Source organism: Gallinula chloropus (genome assembly GCF_964237585.1).
Source record: "Gallinula chloropus genome assembly, chromosome: 9".
Taxonomy (NCBI): domain Eukaryota; kingdom Metazoa; phylum Chordata; class Aves; order Gruiformes; family Rallidae; genus Gallinula; species Gallinula chloropus.
Window position 1 is genome coordinate 578744 of NC_140094.1, and position 16297 is coordinate 595040.

General features: G+C 44.3%; 1 protein-coding gene across 1 annotated transcript in view; it reads left to right on the forward strand.

Moving 5' to 3' along the window:
* Positions 1–240: 240 nt before the first annotated feature.
* The window catches only part of TLN2 (talin 2), a 165012-nt gene continuing 148955 nt past the window's right edge, over positions 241–16297 (forward strand). Inside the window, exon 1 of the mRNA XM_084268340.1 lies at positions 241–339. The gene's annotated coding sequence lies outside the window, so the exon portion shown is untranslated. The remainder of the gene's footprint in view (positions 340–16297) is intronic.

A 16297-nucleotide genomic window follows, 5' to 3' on the forward strand; every position in this document is an offset into this window, starting at 1 on the left:
TGTCCTCCCGCCCGTAGCAGAGGAGAGGGTCGGGCCGGCGGGAACCGCGGGTCGCTCGGGGGTGGGGGCGGGAGGCGGGGGCGAGGGGGCTTCCCGCGCCGTGGGCCGGGCGGCGACCAGAGCGGGCCGGGCGAGGCGAAGGGCGGTGGAGCGGTCTCGGAGTGATGACGCGCTTCCTGCCCTCCCCACTGGGGGGTCTGCGCTGGGAGTCCGCAGCGGCGGCAGCTGCAGGCGGCGGCGGAGCAGGCGGGAGCGGGCGGCAGGCGAACGGGGGGGGAAAGGAAGCGAGCGAGCGGCGGGGCTTAGGCGCACTGCAATGCTCCAGTAACGCCGTTCCCGGTAGGAGCCCTCGAAGACCCTCTCGTTCCGCCCTGCCGGTGCACGTTGCATGGAGCGTCCGGCCGTGCTGAGCCGCCGAGAGCGGGGAAGGCTCCGCGCGGGGCTGAGCGGCGGCAGCGCCGCGCCGGTCCCTGCCCGCGGCGGCGCGGCCGCTGGGGGGTTTCGCCTGCAGACGCCGTGTGGCCCCCCCCGGGCAGGCGGCAGCCGCCGGTCCCGCGGCGGGAGCTGCGCTCTGTCCGGCGCAGCCTCGCCCGCCCAACAAGTTGCTGGTTCCAGGGAGGACTTGCCCAGTGCCGTGGGGGGAGCCGGGCTGCCGCGGCCCTGCCCAGCCCCCCGGGAAGGGGAGAGGGGCGCCGGCTCTTCCCTTCGTCAGGAGCCGCGCCGGGGTGGGTGGGAAGCTGCGGTTCCTTCGGAGGCAGGCGAGGGGGCGGCCCGGCGTGGCCGGTTCGGTGGATGGGGATGGGTTCGCTCGGGGAGCGGGGCTGGTGCTGGGCGCTGCTGGCGACCGCGATGGAGGAAGGGAAAGAAAAAAAACCCTTTTCGCAACGCTTTGCGAAGCGACGACCTCGCAAGGGCGATCGCGCCGCGTGTGTGTGTGTACCTGTCGGTGCTGATGCCCGCCTCTCCCCGGGGGATGCCTCGGGCTGGAAGCGGCTTGCAGGCTGCTCCCTCCCATGGGGCCACCCCGGAGGGGCGCGAAGGGCGCACCGGGCCTGGCGTGGTGCGGGCGAAGGTGGGTGGGCGGGGGAGCCGCGCTGCTCCGCGGCCTCACAGTCCCCTGGGCCCACCTGGGAGCCTGCAAGCGGCTGGCAGCCCTGGGGTAGCGGCTGCGGTGCGGGAGGGCTTCGTGCCAACGCACAGGACCTCCCTTGCTGCGAGGCAGTGGTGCGTGGTTGGGGAGGGCCTGTCCCTGCGGTGGGTTGGGGTCCCCCTGCATGTCCTGGTACCCCTTTCTGTCCGTGCCACCTCAGCAGGTGGCTGTTGGCTGCTGGTAGTCTTACCTTCGGGTGACACGGTGCCGCTGCGTGGGGACACCGTTCTGTGACCTGGGGTGTCTGCTGCTCCCATGCTCACCTTCTGTAGGGCTTTGTTCTGCTGGCCAGCCAGTTCAAATCGTCCAGGCTCTACTTCTTGTGTGTTTAAAGTGCTGCTGCAGTGGCTTATTTAGAAAGGTTGTGGGAGTGATGCTCAATTGGGAAAACTCTGTTGGATTAAACTGTTGGCAAATCTTACAAAACTTTATTTTGCAGACCTGTGTTTTAGAGCCAAGTTCTAGACTTATTCATTTCAAACCAGGAAGCCAGTTCTGAGTTCCAAAGTATCTTATTTAAATGCATCAGGAGTTCTGCATCATCAAGAAAACCCAATAGCTATGGATTAAAATGCAAACAAGCAACATGCTTCTGACATTGCTCTTGCTTATGTAAACCATCATGTACTCACATGTGTATGGGAGTGTGTTGCAAGCACGACTGCAATCTACCAGATGGCATAGTGCAGATGAAACCTTCAAAAATGTAGTATATGAAAAGCTTTCATATCTGTTTGAAATACTGGTCAGCTGTTCTTCCAACAGTACAGCTGTTGGCTAAGTTAACCACCAGTTAAGTTGGCTGAACTATCTTTTCTGTGTTGATTTTCAAAACGTGGTGGTGCCTTGAGATTGAAGGCTACCATGAAGGGGAAGGGGGTAGGTGTGGAGAGGGGATGGAGAGGGAGGAGAAAGAGAGAGAGAGAAGCTCTTGCCTCTGGGAAGTGCATTTCGTGGGAGTTTCATAATGCCTCATTTAACTTGCTGGTCACTGCACAACTGAAGGGCCAAGTTGAATTTTCATCGAGCTTACCTGTTGGTGGCAAAGCTATTGAGCTTAACTAAAATAAGACTACATGTTTCTGGTTGCAAATCGAAGTCTCCGGTCAAAAGTAAGACTGCTGCTTGTTTCTGGTTGCAAATCAAAAGCCTCTGGGTCACCTGTGACAAACTTGGGCAACGATTAAATATTGAATCTCAGTATAAAACTCGATAAAGAACATAGCAACTTCACAGAGCATACCCATTCATTTTAACGTTCAAATTCTAGCACTTTACTCTGACTAATTGTCCTGTGTGTTCTTAGAGTAACATCTGTTGCATGATATCATGTAATGGAATGTAGTACAGCCTAATTTAAGTTGTTTTGAAACGTTGCCATTGCACTGCAGTAGTGCCTGAGAGGGTGAGAGGTTTTTTGGTGCGTGTGATAGATTGCTTGGGAGTAGATAATGTGGAGAAAAACGAACATGCATTCAAACTGCTAAGGATTAAGTCATTTTACTCCAGGCTTGGTTTGTTGTACGATTTTACTTGGGTTTCTTTCATTGTTTGCCAGCTAATCTAATCACTGAATTCTAATTATATTAGGGAATGCATCTGTAGTTATAACTGATTGGTACAGAACACCACTACAGTAGATTGAAGTCTTCTCTTTTGGAGAAGCAGGAGTGCTTGAAAGAACTATCTGGCTGTGGCAGAGCTTGAACTGCCTATTCTTTCATGACTAACGTTTTTGCTGTGAAAACCTTCTCTTATTTGGTGTTTCTACAAAGATTTGACTCTGCACAGCAAGGATGTTCTGCAGCATTTTAATAATTGCATCGTGTCACTTTATGTGTTTACCTATATAATATTTATCAATTAAATCTGTGCAAATGCAAGGTCTGGGCAGCTTCCAAGTGCCAGGATTTAGTCACCACAGCTTGTCAGTAGTACAGATATCCCCTCCATGCCTTATTATGGCGTTATAGTGTCAGATAGCTGTTGGGATATCAGTGTTGTGTGCTGAAGAAACGTCAGCAATACCATTGGCTGAATCATCACTCTGATCCATAATTTTAGTGTTGAAGTAGTTCTCAGCTTCTAGTCCTATCTGAATGTAATAATGGCTTCAGTAAACTGCCAAATGTGTAGGCATCCTGATTTATTTTTTTTTAAAGATGCAGAGATACTTGCTATGAAGTTCTTATCCAGATGCTGCCTTTGCACCAGGTCATAATTAAGAAAGTGTGAATGTGTTTACAGACCACTGCCTTACAGCTTCCCAAAACTGTTGGGTTTTTATTCCCTGCTCTTGAATCTTTAAAAGGTTTGGCAAGTCTGCTTATGTGTCTTTCTGCAGACAAGAGAATGCTGATGCAAACTGAGAACAGCAAATGGGGTGCTTGGGTGTTCCTGCCAATGGGGGGAGGCTGTCTTAATAGGCAGCACCTTGCACATTGTCATTTGTTTACTTGTGGATGTCAGTGTGTGGTTTGGGACAAATGTTAGTGGTATATAGCTGGGATTGTGAATTCAGGTGGTCCTGGGCAATGCATGTGTTGGCTTCTGGAGTTTCACTTTTGACTATATCTGGTTGTAAGACCATAAATTAAATGGAGCTGAACTTTTGGGGGCAGGGAAGGTGCACATGAAAAAGCCCAAGTGTTTTATTTTTTTCAAGAGTAGCTTGGCTTCCAAGTTCCAGAGGCTATGTTAAGCACAGTCACCTAGCCTTTTGCAGCTCTCTGGGTGAGATTGTTATAATTATGGATACCATATTGTGTATTAGGCCCTTTTATGCCTTGTTTTTATTGTTATAATTAAACAATCCATTCATCTTCAAAAAGAATGCCAGGTTGCCTTGAAGGTAGCCCAAGCTATGTAGGTACATGAGTGCAAAGTTAATACATAGGGTGCTGAAATCGTAGATCTGATCTGTGTTTAGAGAACTGCAGCCTAGGTAGGTAGGTGAGGTCAAGTCATACCTTCTGAGGGAGATTGGCATGCTTGGAGATGAGGAGGTTGTGAGGAGCCTGTGGTTAGTGTTGGTGCCAGACTTCTCCCTTTGAGCACTGAGTTTTCATGGTTTCTGTCCTTGCTAATGCTACTGAAAATCCATTTCACAGTAGTATCAAAGAACTGTTTCCCTGTGTGTGTCTTGTGTGCACACATGCTTATCTTGGCATTGAATTGGAATTAACTTGCATACTTGAAGCAATTGTTATAACATTTTGATATTTTCCACTTCCAGTTGCAAGCTGGGCTTCCATCCCCAGAGATCCACCCCCTCAATTCTCAAAGCTCTAGCACCTTCTTACTCCAGTATCTTCATAAAGCTAGAAAATGCAGTCACCAACTTCACAAGGTGAGAGTGGCCATACAGCAATAAGTCTTGCCTTAAAATATCTTTACAGTAGTACAGTTCTGACTTCTTACTTGTCCCTTTACTTGGCAGCAGCCGCTTGAATTTCTGCCAGGATGGGTCAGGCTGGCACTTCAAACTGCCTTCCTTGCGTTCTCACTAGGTAGCTCATCTTTCTGTGTTTGGGCAGCAGGGAGAACGTGTGAAGAAGTGAATTTGTAAATGAAAGCTTTGTCTTTCTCTGGCAGCTTTTGTGAAGTTGAGATCTCTCATTGTGACATGTAACCCAGAAGTAAGAAGGAGGCTCTACATACTTTAAATCAGGGCAAGTAGCACAGAATCACAGGAGACTGGGTCAGAAAAGACCTTTTAAGAGCCAGTCCAACTGTTCCTGACCTCTACAACTGAGGGAACAAGGAATCAGTGGTACTACATCGCCTATGTAGGTTTTCAAGTTGAAAAACTGTTCACATTTGGTAGAGAGATTTGTTGCTATAGTATATCAAAGAGTTGAGAGTTTTGCTGAAGTGTTTGACGTGGTGATGTGAGAGCCTCTTAGACAATGAGATTGTCTTCAGGGTTGTGTAATGTTCTTCTTAACTGCGTGTTCTGGTTTATTTTCATGTCATCATCTCTAGCCTTTCTTGGGAGTTGATACCTGCAATATGATAAATAACCCTTTGTTTCAGGTCCCTGAAGTCTAGCTTATAGTGTGGTGTGTTTATAGGGGAGGTATGTGTCAGTGGGAAAGCTGTGATCTTTCTGCAAGGTGAGATACAAAGTTCAGGTACAGATGACAAATATGTGAGTATAAAACGATTTCAAAAACTGATAGTCAAAGTCAGCTTCAAATTAGTACAGGTGTAAACATAAACCTTTAGGACACTTATTACAAGTACCTTTTAACTTTTTAAATGTAAATGTGCCAAATGCTATGCAGAGAGAATGGAAGCAGCAAAGGCAGGTTATGCATACCTAACAGGCTATAATCCCTGTTGAAGAAACGACCTATGGTTGTCTAATGGTACTGCCTGTGACAAGGCTGTGGTGGTGTAGGACTAAAGTACATAATGCTGAGAGACAATGAAAATGCTGAAATAATAGGACAGAGTCAAATTATAGCAGGGTTACTACAAATGAATATATGAGTAAATGAGGTTGGGAAACCCAACTGCAATGCCAGAGGTCCTTGTAGCCTGCAAGCTTTGTAATTCTTCCCTGTAACTTTCGTGTTTTTGACTATTAGATTTTTAGATGAATTTTTGTTGTAGCACAAACAGACATCTCCTGTTCACAGGAAGATATCTCAGCTTTCTGGGGAAAGGATCAAGTGTGAGCCACTGCTGCATGGCAGGAATGCAGGGTCAAGGAGAAGGAACCAGTGTCATATCTCCTTGGTATGGGTATCACAAAGGCACTGTTACAGGGAGGAAGAGATAAATGTCCAACTTCTGTTTAAAAAAGCAAAGTCTGTAGGAAATGATACCACTCTGTTGTGATGTTTAAGTACTCTTAGGAAATGCTATGTGAAGCAGCTGAGGAGATGCAGACCAGAAGTGAGAGACCAAGATATCGTAGTACGTACCAGCCCTGAAAAATATCTGTTTATTTGGGAATTGAAGAAAATATTCAGTGGTGGTGTTTGTAGTTGAGTAAGGTCTAGGTCAGCCTAATTGTGGCTGCATTGCTTGTTCAGCTGCCCTGTGACACTAATGAGAAGTAGATATTAATGAGGAAAAGCGCAACAATGTACCTAAGACTGCAACCTCTGAAGAAAGGGTAATTAGCTAAACTTTGCCTGGTGAGAGTGGGCAGACCAGACTATGGATTAAGTACAGAATAAACCCAGACATGGAGAGAAGGGGGGTTGCAGTGAGTCTAGCAGCTTTGTCCAAGGCTATTGTGTGTATGTGGGTATGTAAGGGGCCAGTTTAAATGTGTTCCCAGGTGCTGTCTGGCTGAGCGATGTTTAGTCCTCTCTCTGTGCTGAGAGAACCAGGAAAGTAAAGGCTGGGCTGAACAAAATGAGCTCTTCTCAGGAGCAGGAAGGTAGGCTGTTGGTAGTGCTACCTGCATCCATTGCACTAGCTGTGGGTAGCTAAAGGACCATTCAGCCTTTCTCCTTGCCTTTTGTATACTGCCTCATACAGTGTTAGAAATGGCCTCGTCATTCCAGAACATGCAGGTACTTACCTCTTACAGGAGGGGGCTTAGCCACTGCTGTGTGTCTGTTCCTTAAAGAAATGGTCCAGTCTAGACAAATCCCGTTGTAGCAGTCAAGAGCAAACCATCCAACATCAGCACAAAGTCTTCTAATACCATGGAAAAGAATCATTTGAAGCTTGATGGTCTTGAGGAAGTGTTATGTTTAGTAGATGACCACTTGTTGACACAGTAGAGTTAGAAAGCCCAAGCACGTGAATTGCTTGGTAGGATTTTTGAGGTGAAGGAGGAAGTGGGACTCCTGCTGTCCTAACAGCTTTTTTTGCTGTTGCCTGGTTAGAATCATAGAATCATAGAATTGTAGGGGTTGGAAGGGACCTCAAGAGATCATCGGGTCCAACCCCCCTGCCAAAGCAGCTCCCTAGGACATATCACTCAGGCATCCAGGCGGGTCTTGAATCTCTCCAGAGATGGAGAATCCACCACCTCCCTGGGCAGCCTGTCCCAGGGCTCCCTCACCCTCACTGTGTAAGAGTTCTTCAGCATGTTGGTGCAGAACTTCCTGTGCTCCAACTTGCAGCCATTGCCCCTTGTCCTGTCCCCACAGACCACTGAAAAGGGGCTGGCTGATTCCCCCTGCATCCCCTGCTTCAGATATTTATAAACTTTAATTAGATCCCCCCTTAGTCTTCTCTTCTCAAGGCTGAAGTGTCCCAACTTACTCAGCCTGTCCTCATAGGGGAGATGTTCCAGGCCCCTAATCATCTTCGTGGCCCTTCTTTGGACTCTCTCCAGATCCCTGTCCTTTTTAAACCAAGGAGCCCAGAACTGGACACAACACTCCAGGTGGGGCATGACCAGGGCAGAGTAGAGTGGGAGGATCACCTCCTTGACCTGCTGGCCACACTCCTCCAGATGCATCCCAGGATCCCATTGGCTCTCTTAGCCCCCAGGGCACACTGCTGGCTCATGGCCAACCTGTCATCTACCAGGACCCCCAGGTAGATGACAGTACAGTCCATCCATACCAACATTTGGCTGTCTGAATTCTAATGCAAATATTTAATGACTGAAATTGCTCTATGGGAAGACTTAGGGAAGTGCTATTTGTTCTTGAACAGTACTTGTAAAACTCTAGTTCTATACCTCCTGCATACTTCTTGAAAACAAAGGCTTTAGCAGCATTTTTGTATTAATAGACATGATGATCAAGGTGCTAGCCTATTTGCAGTACTTTCTGCCTAACAAAAAACAAGACATGTGAAATATGAAACCATGGGATTCAAGTTTCACCATTATTTTGCTTGTCTGTAAGGAATATCACAATACAAACTTTAAAATATTTGGAGGGCCCAGGCAAAAAAAAAAAGAGATCATTAAAAATGTCTTGTTGGAACTGTGGCTGACTTTGTAGAACACTTCAAGAGAATGGTCAAGCTTTCAGGGCAAAGAAATGAGGCAGAAAAGTACCTTGATTGTGGCATGGGTGCTTAAAGTGAACTACTTCTGCAGCAGTTGTTGGAGATCATTTAGCACAGATAAACAAAGACTGCAACCAGTTAAAAGGGGAGAAAAAATTAAAACCAGAACGGTGTTCCATCTGGATCTTACTACAATCAGCAGTGGCCCTAATTTCTCTGGAGTAGTATTACAACCCTACCAAGTCATTTAAGGCAGTGGTTTCCAAAGAGTTTTTTGATCTTGTACCCTTGTCTGTAAAATATATGAGCATGCATCCCCCAAATACATATATTTATAAGTTATACACATATACTACTGTATTCATACTGTGTTCATTATAAAAAAGGGGAAAATGGAAACTAAGAAAGCCTGAGATACCTGATTTTAAAGCATTGGTTTGCTCTCATTAAACCCTTAGTAAGAGCTATGTGATTGAATATGCCTCACTAATTTCTAAGAATCTTGTTTTAACACTTTGATACAACTATTCAAATGTCTGCTTCTAAGTTCTGTTGATGTCAGTGGTTGGGTTTAATGGCTGTCATAGCTGAAAAAAGACACCTTGTAAACACACTGAGATCCAAAAGGAAGAGATGTTGGTTCCTGTTGTTGGTTGTGTTCACCAGATTACAGTGGTTTTCCATTCCTGTAGGCTATTTCTGCACAGGTTTTTCTTGGAATTCATTTATTAATTTGTTGTTTTCCTAGATGGGAGTTGGCCTTGCAAGGTAAGAGGAAGGTGTTGCATTCTTCTATTTTGAACACCCCCCCCCCCCACAAAGCTTTTCTTTTGCAAGAGCTTTGAACAGGTTAGGAAATTCTGTTTCCAAGTCTCTTAAGGGTAGAGATTTGAGAGGTGTTTATAAGTGACTGTCCTGGTTCTGGCTGGGCCAGAGTTAACCTCCCCAAGCAGACAGCACAGGTGAGCTGAGTTAGTCCAGGCTGTTTCCCCACAACTTGACATCACTTCCCCATAGAAGGGGCTGGCTGGGGAAGGGTGCTCCTGTGTGCCTCCTGTGTGCCTCCAGGGCAGCCTGAGTGTGGAGCGCTCTGTGTTGTCACCGGGTGTGGGTGTAACTGGCTGATACTGTTCTGCTTTCACCACGCTTTTGTCAGCAAACTGTCCATGTCCCAGCCCACGGAGGCTCCTCTCCCTTTCTCCACTGTGTGGACCTGAACCACCACAGCAACACATCTTCAGCAAGAAAATCACCTGAGAATGGAAGCTTGTAGGAAGATCTGTTCTGAGAACGATCTCTGTAGAGATTCTACTTCACTCTGAAGGACACCTTAGGTGTGGCTTGGCTTTTTTTTTGGTGGTGTGGTGGTTTTTAGTATCTGCTAGGTGGTGTACTATGGACAGCTGCTTGTCATTGCACACAAGTTCAGCAAATTTTTAACTGTTGTCTTTGTGGTATGAAGTGCATAATCCATCCTTAACTCTCCCAGCTCTTCCAAGTGCTTTGCAGCAAAATAACCAGCTAACCTCAGTGTGGGTTTTCATGGTATGACTTTCACGGTCACTCCCTATCTCTTCACAAGATATTGTAAAGATTCTTCTACTTTAAAATCTTGTTTTTAGAAAATGAACCATATCAGTGGCATCCTTTAGCACTTTGTACCCTTCTGGCTTCAGCTTTGCTGCCACAGCTTACTTATGAATGATGCAGTGAAAGCAGCACACATGAAATTCTATCTCCAGCCTTTATATAGGCAGCTCCTTTTTTTATTTTTTTCCTCTTAATTTCAGTTAAAGAGGCCATTCTGTTAGTAATGACATTGTGGAGTTTTTTCCATAAAATGCTGCTTCTATTAAAAAAGAATATACTGTTGAAAGTATGTGGAGTCTTCTCCAGTACATCTTTCCTGTAGTGATTTGCAAAGAAGTCAGTGTATTTCATCACTGAAACAATCTAGTATATACAGTAAGCTGAGACATGTTAGAAGCATCTGTACTTTCAGCCAATAGTATAGCAAACCTCCCACACTGCATAAGTTGTTCTAATACTATTTTCTTCAAATCTTGGGCTGTTTTCTATGCATCTTCCAGCAGTATTTGCTGACAAAGGAATCCCATATTGTTTTCCATGTTGTTTCAGCCATTTTTTACTGCAGCAGGAAAACAAGTGCTTCCTCAATGGTATGTACCTTTGTCTCTTTTGGTTTTAAGAAACCTTAGAAGAGGCTTCTGAAGACTTTTTTGTTCTTAGTAAAGTACTATATTGACTATCTCATGACCTGAAACCAGTGTTGAATAAAATGTAGATTTGTCCTCATGTTCTCAGTCCTTAGTTTTTAAATGTCTTGCTAATTGTGATGGCTTCATGTTACCATTAACTACTATCTCAAAGCACAGTGTCTACTTAGAGAGGTTGATCACGATAGGGGTAAATCCATATTTCAATCATATTCATAATGTCAAAGTTTTTGCCAGCTTTTTGTGAGATCTGATTGGAGTGTTGCTTTTACCTCCATGTGTCTGACAAGGAGCTTGAACTGGGAGTAAGAAATCAGCTGACTCGTGTGATTTTTGAAGCAAAAGCCAAATCTTATGGCGTCTGTGTATCTGACATAATATGTAAGAGTCGTCAGGGTCAGAGCTGATTTGAGCAAGACTACAGGAATAGAGGGTCCTAAACAGTTTGTGTGGTTCCCTGATTAGAATTCGTTGTACTCACCTGCCTCACATTATAGTACTTGAAAATATGGTATTGAGTGATGTGACCCATGTGTGTTGTGTCAGCATGCAAGTTCTAGTGAGTATACTTTTGAGTTGTGGTTTAGGTCGTACCAGTTAAACTTTTACCAACGAGCATTGATTCCTAAGCGTTGGAGTTCTGTTTGAGCTTCTTTCTGTCTTGGACTTCTCAGAAGGCACGGTGATTCTTACTCAATTTGCTTAGCTGTCACCACAGTGTAGTTCCTGTCCTGCCTAAGGCTACAACACCTTCCCTTAAACTTCAAGTACCTGCTAAACATCTGCTGTCAGGAGCTAGAACTGTCTTGATACTCACCCAGTAAGTGTATCTCTTAATGTACTGCTCAGCTTTCTGTAGCAGTCATGTGAGTTGTGAGGAATGAAGTACAACTTCAGCCCCTGAAGGTGACGTAAAGGCAAGGTGGGATTGCAGACAACACCTCTGGTGGTAAAAAGAGAAGATAGAGAGCTGCTTTATGAAGGTTATTTACAGTGCACTTCTTAAAAATGAAAGGAAAAAATGTAGAATGAAGACAAAGTAAAAGAATAATAATAAAACCCCCTTTAAAACTAGTTACAGCTTTGTAAAGATGAAAAATTTTCATTAGTGTGGTGTTGTGGAATTGTGGGGATGGCAGGGGTTGGAACTAGATGATATTTGAGGTCCTGGCCCCCCCCCCCCCCCCCTCCCCCCCAGGCGTTCTATGATTCTATGTACTCGTTTGAAACTTCTTCCTTAAGTGGTACCTTTATTTAAACAAAACCTGCATTACTCTAGTGCTAAACAGTCTTTGTACTACCATATCAGATAGAGAGAGAGCAGCCATCTCTTTACAGAAGCAGACTTTCTAGAACAATTATGAGTATTTGGTACCAATGCTTATTTCCAATGTGTTCAGTAGATTTGGTTTTTTGCCTTAAGTTTGCTGTAAGAGGAGTCTCCAGTTTATCTTACTTGGATTTGGGACATTTTTCTGTATGTGTGTTCTATGGGACCTGTTTCTCCCATGGCACATGGTGTGTGAATTGGGATTCTGGAGACAGGTGCAAGTGAAGTCTATCTTCTTGTTGAGCCTCTAGTGTTTAATAGAAGCCAGTTGGTTTGTTTCTTCTTGGTCAATCTATAGATGTGTGAAATAGTAGTGCTTGTTGGGTATTTGCCATTTGAAACTTAAGCAAATCATACTTCAGTATCTTCACGTGGCTTAGCTCTGGAAAAGCTTTCTCCTGACAACACTTGCAGAATCACAGAACGTTAGGAGTTGAAAGGTGCCTCAAAACATGATCTAGCCCGACCTCCCTGCCAGAGCAGTATCACTAAATCCCACAGGAACGCATCCAGGTGGGTTTTGAATGTCTCCAGAGAAGAAGACTCCACAACCCCTCTGGGCAGCCTGTCCCAGGGCTCCCTCACCCTCACTGTGAAAAAGTTTCTCCTGACATTCCCATGGAACTTTGTGTACTCCAGCTGTACCCGCTGCCCCTTGTCCTGTCGCTGCCATCCCTGAGCAGAGCCTGGCTCCAGCCTCCTGACTCTCGCCCTTTCCATATTTATCAACATTAATGAGGTCACCCCTCAGTTTCCTCCAGGCTAAAGAGACCCAGCTTCCTCAGCCTCTCATAAGGAAGGTGTTCCATTCAGAGAGTAATCAACTAAGCAATAGGAAAAGGCCTCTTTATAAGTAACAAGCTAATGAAAATGTGGTCTTTGTGGAATCAAGCTTGCCTAAGGAGTATGACTGTCCTGTTAGTAGCTAGTGGAAGGCAGTCTTTTAACAGTGTTGATTGACAGTCTTACATTTTGATCAGTGTGAGTGTACCAGTGGCCACTAACAAGTGAACCAACTGCACATATGATAGGGGAGCTGCAGCAGCTAGGACAGAGCCTAGCTTTAGCTTCTCTTTGATGCTTCTTGTTTAGAGTTATGCAGTGTCTTCATGACACCAGCTTCTCCTGAACGCAGCTGATGGAAAAGGGGGCCAGATTTAAGTATTTGCAGAAAAGAAACCCAACTGACAAATTTATAAGGCTTGGTGAAGAATGTAAACAAGTGTACTTGGTTTATTGTTTGGCATGGATTTCTTGGGAGCAGTGGAACCTAGGTGGCATGCAGTCTCTTGGTCGAAGTCCTATAGTTGAAAAATTCAGGGGGTTATAACAAGGAATCTGTATTCAGCAAAACAACTTCAGCATCCTATGGAAGACAAAAGTTTTGCCTAATAGTCAGTACAAGAGTGGATTTAGAGCAGAACGTTGAAGACTGAAAATGTGTATTTCCAGCTTCCTTTTGTTTCCATCGAAGGCTTCTTTGTTTATTCGAGAAACCAAGTAAGGGATCAAAGATACCATCAACAAGGTGTGAACTCATTAAGCCTGGGAGCAGGATGGCTGCAGATAGCCGCATGAGCTGCAAGGTAAGTAGAGGTTACAGTGCTTGTGGCTACTTACTCAGACATGCCTACTTTGAAAGGACTTTTTGGCACAAGGGTGAAAAGCACCCCATGTCTCTTGTGATGGAATATATGAATTAGTATGGTGCTCTAAAATTATCTGTAAAGATGAGGACTCTGTTATGCAAAGCTTTAAACTATCTCTTCAATACACAGTGGATAGTAGCTGTCTCCACTCAAAGGGATGCAGACTGAGTGTGCTTCAGGTTCCTTACTCGAGGTGTTGTAGTGCAAATGAATGATACAGTGGTGCCGCCTCTTAGTGGGATGAATAACTAACTAAAGCATTTGAAACAAGTATTTACTTCAGAAGAGTGATTTTATTTATTTTTTTTTAAGCTGGAAGAAACAAGGTGATGTTTTAATTTGATAGGAGATTCTCTGGAAATGTTTGCAGGGTGCTGCAGCTTCAAATATTATAGACATTAGTTTCTGATTGTTTATATTGCAAGCCAGAGGTTTTAAAATGTTAGTTCTTGACTGTTTTGGAGGCAAGTCTTGTAACAGTTGCCTACTGCAAATCAGTGTTTCCTGAGTATTTTGGAGAAAATTATATATAAACAGAAGGCATTGCTTATAGGTAGTGGAGAAAAGGAACTTTCCAGTTACAGTCCTACATTCAAAAATGTAGGTAGGAAGAGGCTTGCACACTTAGATCCACGTGAAGTGTGTGCTGTTGTTGTTACCTTCTCACACTGAACCAGGTGGTTCCATCTTCTGAGATGCTGTTTCAAATTCTTGTCCCACAGAGATATCTGTGCAACTGCCTTTGTGCTTAGTGTATTTGAAGGTGATGTTAAGTGATGTAAGCAGGAAATGTAGAATTGAGGTAGTTAGTGTTTAGGTCTCCATGGTGACCATAGGATTCTGAAAATTTAAGGAAAATGTATTTGACTTCGTGGAGCCCTGGGTTACATCTGAGTTGTGCCTGCCTGAAGAAGCACTTTTCTAAGTTAATGTAGCAAACTGTGCAGTGTCAAACATGAACACACAACAATTTTGTAATTGGGAGAGGGACTCTGTGCAAGTGAAGAAAGGATTTCTGAATATTATTTTTTTTGAGGAGGTTTATAGAAATTATAACCCTTTATAAATGACTCCAGAGGTGTTTTATAAATAGTGGTTTGGGCTGCCTCTGTAAAGAATTGAAAGAAGAACCTTGCTGTGTGACACTGACCACACTTAAAGATTATTAAAAACACTTCAAGTTATTAAAGAGTTGGTGAAGTTGTGCTTTGTGTTGCATATACTTGGTATCTGCTACAGAACATCTTACAGTTGGAGGCACAAGTCAAAGCTTTTGAAGCATTTGAAGTGCTGTGCACATGAGGAATGGTTTTGAGGCAGTGTGTGTGTGAAAAACAAGTACATACTTTATGTTTTGAATCTGTCTAAATGAGCACAAATAGCCTATGGCTTTAGCAGTTGTCTGCCTATGATACTTCAACATGCACATCAAAATAAATCCACCTAATTAGCGTTGATAATCAGAAAGAACTGTATATTAATTTATTTTGAAGAGTGGAAATAATCTGATGTTAAGAGGATTTGTTTGACTTGTTAGGGATAAATAGGTTCAGGAATACATGATACTGATTTGGAATGCTTTAACATGGTTACTGTAAATCAAGCATTGTAAGATATATTGTAAGACATGGATCAGTCTTTGTGCTGAAGTTGCCAAAGCATCTAGATGTGAATTGATATCTGGAATTAATTTTGCAAACTTTTCCTATGTAGAATGATGTATCACACCCTGATATCAAGGAATTGCTGCCATCCATTTTTGGTTTCTGCATTCTGTCTTAGAGAAGAGTGGGCCTGATAGCTCAAGGCCAAGTTCTCCTGTCATCTGATACTTCATTCTCTTCACACAGCAGGTAATCAATCTGTGGCCTCCAGCACTTTTGGGGATCAGAACTGGGTAGTTATGTGGACAAGATGGATGTGGTTATGCATGCCCCAATACAAGCTGTCAACTTGAGCTGCTAACAGCACATTTAAGTTGAGAACCTAGAGGGAACAGGTGTTTTCCTTGCATTGTGTATACAGCATTGGCTGAGTGATCAGGATTTTACTCTTCTCAGAAGCATTACAGGCATGTAACTGATCTGTCAAAGGTGAAGGCAGAGACCTTGATGAGCAAAGGGGAAGTAACTATGTGTGACGTAGCAAATTGAGTTCCTTAGCCCAAATGTCAGATTTGAATTTGAAATTTTAATTTGAAATAGGGACTTTGTAGCCATATTTTGACCTACAGTTTGAGTTTGAAGCTTTATTGAACTTGCATCCCTCTATCCCTTCTTTCACATCCCATTCTCCAGTAATCTTTGATATACCCACCGAGCGTGATGTAAATAACTGATCTGAGTTGCTGTATTCTGATGATATTTAAGAATCTCAGATTAGATTTTGTATATCAGTGGTAATAGCTTCTAAAGTATTTTGTTAATTTGCAGAAGTAGACACTTTTCCAGGAAGCTGAATTTGTTGCATTATTATTAAAAAAAAAAGCAAAAAATACCCCCTGACACTAACACCCAAAACAAACCCCCCAAACCAGGCAGCTTTCAGACCACCTTTGGAGGTCTGGTTGGTTGATAGATGCTATTTCAAGTGTAATCAAGAAGGATTTGCCTAACTTCACTGTGTGAGGGGCTTTGTTTCCTGTGCAGCTCATGCTCAGAATCCAGTGGAGTTTATAGTATAACGGAACACTTAGTATAGAATCACCAGGTTGGAAAAGACCTTTGACGATCATCAAGTCCATCCATTCCCATCCTAAGCTAAACCATATCCCTGAGTACCTCATCTACCCTTTTTTTAAACACATCCAGGGAAGGTGGCTCAACCCCCTCCCTGGGCAGCCTGTTCCAGCCCTGACAACTCTTTCAGTGAAGAACTTTTCTCTAACACCTGATCTGAACCTGCCCTGGCACAGCTTCATGCCATTTCCCCTTGTCTTACCTCCTGTCACCTGGCTGAAGAGACCATCACCCACGTCTCTACAACCTCCTGTCAGGTCAGT